Source organism: Protobothrops mucrosquamatus, unplaced genomic scaffold (assembly GCF_001527695.2).
Source record: "Protobothrops mucrosquamatus isolate PMUCROS unplaced genomic scaffold, P.Mucros_1.0 scaffold_195, whole genome shotgun sequence".
Taxonomy (NCBI): domain Eukaryota; kingdom Metazoa; phylum Chordata; class Lepidosauria; order Squamata; family Viperidae; genus Protobothrops; species Protobothrops mucrosquamatus.
The window spans coordinates 247906-251057 of NW_015386271.1; positions in this window are offsets into that span (position 1 = coordinate 247906).

Genomic DNA, 3152 nt, shown 5'->3' on the forward strand with positions numbered 1-3152 from the left:
TGTAAAGTATTCTTATATACACTGTTTAATTTTTTATATATTATGGCTAGGTCTCTTGAAGATTAAATGTTAAGGATAGAAAGATTTGGAAATGTCTTTTCTCTTCTACAGAGATTTCTCCATTTAATCCTTCCAGATGTGGAGTGAAAAAAATCTTGTAGACCACCAAGTGGCAGCAAGAATAAGCAATCCCGGTGACCCCACCATACCACCATCTCCACCATTAAAAACAGGTCAGCAATTATCAATCCCATCCACTATGAACAAAGAGAACTAAAGGAATCCCGCAACTGCCAACCAAAGATATGGACATTTCAAAATACCAGAAACACAATTTGGCTCCTTAGCATTCTTCTGTAAGTTTGAGATGGGACAGTATGGTATCATCAGAGGATCTAAGATTATTGGTGCAGCAAACAACAAAGTTGTGCCTCTGAGCAAGAGAAGCCCAATGTGTTGAGATCCTTGGGGATGCATGAACCGGTGCTAAAGAGAAGGGTAGAAGTGGTGGACTTTTGTATCCTCTTTTTTAATTTCAATGCTTTGAGTTATTCTTAGTATTTGTATACTGTAGCATTCACTCATTGGAGAAGAGCCTAATGCTGGGAAAGATGGAGGGCAACAGAAGAAGGGGACGACAGAGAATGAGGTGGCTGGATGGAGTCACTGAAGCAGTAGGCGTGAGCTTAAATGGACTCCAGAAGATGGTAGAGGACAGGAAGGCCTGGAGGAACATTGTCCATGGGGTCACGATGGGTCGGACATGACTTTGCAGCTAACAACAACAACAACAATAAAGCATTCATCGGAATGTGATGTCAAATCAAAATAACATACATACCATATAGCAAATGATAACAACTTCATAAACCATGAAGCTACTGACAACCATTTAAGAGTCCGGATTAAGAGGAATGATGTGGCTTTTCTCAAAACTGAGAAAGTGTAGTCAAACATAACCATGAAAGGAGAGCACTTCAGACTTTGAGGAAGCCCTTCTCATGTTCCTCTCTCATGTATCAACACGTCTATAAAGAATGAAATCTTACCTTAGAGAAATAGAGGAAGTTTAAATATTTACCAAATTCTAGAGAGGTAGAATTTGGGTGACGGCGAAGAACAGAAGCAAACCTCACCCTTAACATAGGCATGAGCACAACCTACATTGTCTACATTTCTCCACATCTGCATTAACGTAGGACCTGTACTAGTTTACAAGACATGCTTCATCTAGAGCAGGGGTAGTCAACCTTGGCTCTTTTATGACTCGTGGACTTCAGCTCCCAGAATTCCTGAGTCAGCTATGCTATGCTGACTCAGGAATTCTGGGAGTTGAAGTCCACGAGTCATAAAAGAGCCAAGGTTGACTACCCCTGATCTAGAGATTCATTGAAATTGTAGTACGACAATAAATCCAAGACGGTTCTAGTAGTGTTGTTCATCCTATTCCCACAAAACAACAGTCCCAAGATTCCTTAAGGAGAAGAAAAATTATTATAGCCATGTGTAAAGTGTTGGCATGTCTGTGATATAGTCTACTTAGGAGGCTCAGCATTACCCAAAGGAAAATTCAGCACGAAGAGTCATAAATTTCCCTACTTTAAGGCAGAATTTTGCTCTCTTTTTCTGAATATACTTAGAATGAGGACAGAATCCTTTCCCCAGACCCTAAGATTGCTACCTCAGTTTCTGCTGTCCCTCAGACATGTAGGTCCATGATGGTCCAGAAACAGCCATAGATCCTTTAAGAACTTAAACTATCAATACTCTCAATTGCCTCTAATAATCCTAGCCAGAGAATGAAAGAGAATGAATTATTATGGCCATCTGATGCGTGTGGCTAAGTTCCTTATTTACAGATAACGGAAATCAAAGACTATGATTTATTTAATATTGAAATCTCCTCCTCTCTGTTTTCAACATTATAATTAAACTCAACTCTGAAAAAGTTATATAATTATTAAATCACAGTCAAATTACTGTGGTCCTTTGTTGGATTCATAGTTATTTTAGGCAAGGGAAGAGACCTCTTGGTCATTGTCCAGGGTCCTGAAACTGCTGAGTGGGACACAGCTTTACCAGATGTGGCACAGAACGACCAGTCAGCATTTCTGCCATAAACTTTGTTGTTGTTGTTAGTTGCGAAGTTGTGTCTGACCCATCGCAACCCCATGGACCACATTCCTCCAGGCCTTCCTGTCCTCTACCATCTTCTGGAGTCCCTTTAAGCTCACGCCTCCTGCTTCAGTGACTCCATCCAGCCACCTCATTCTCCGTCGTCCCCTTCTTCTATTGCCCTCAATCTTTCCCAGCATTAGGCTCTTCTCCAGTGAGTCCTTCCTTCTCATTAGGTGGCCAAAGGACTTGAGTTTCAACTTCAGGATCTGGACTTCTAAAGAGCAGTCAGGGTTGATCTCCTCTAGGACTGACCGGTTTGATCGCCTTGCAGTCCAGGAGACTCGCAGGAGTCTTCTCCAGCACCATAGTTCAAAGGCCTCAATTATTTGGCGCTCAGCCTTTCTTAGGGTCCAACTTTCACAGCCATACATTGCAACTGGGAAAACCATGGCCTCGGCTATACGCACTTTTGTTGGCAGGGTGATGTCTCTGCTTTTTAGTATGCTGTCTAGATTTGCCATGGCTTTCCTCCCCAGGAGCAAGCATCTTTTAATTTCTTGGCTGCAGTCCCCATCTGCGGTGATTTTGGAGCTCAGGAAAATAAAATCTGTCACTACCTCCATTTCTAAACATGTCCGCAGAAAGATCAGAAATTAACTTTACCAAATCAGATCATTGTTCTGGTGTAGCTTAGGGATACAAAACACCTAAGGTGATCAGATTAAGAGATAGGACTCAATGAATTTGACTTCTTTGGGATCACCGCGATCTGATCTATCATTGACTATATTGAGCAAAGAACAGAAGTATCCTAGCTGGGAAACCCCAAACAAGTTTAATAATAATCAGGGCTTTTTTTCAGCCGGAACGCGGCGGAACCGCGTTCCGGCACCTTTTTCCGGGCCGGCCGCACCGGAAATAGCCCCTCCCACACCGGAAATAGCCCCTCCCAAATTTTACTTGCATTCCTGTTCTCTAAAGGGGCGGTCCTAGGGTTTGATGAGGGCGTGGCCAGGTTTGAGTTCCGCCACCTT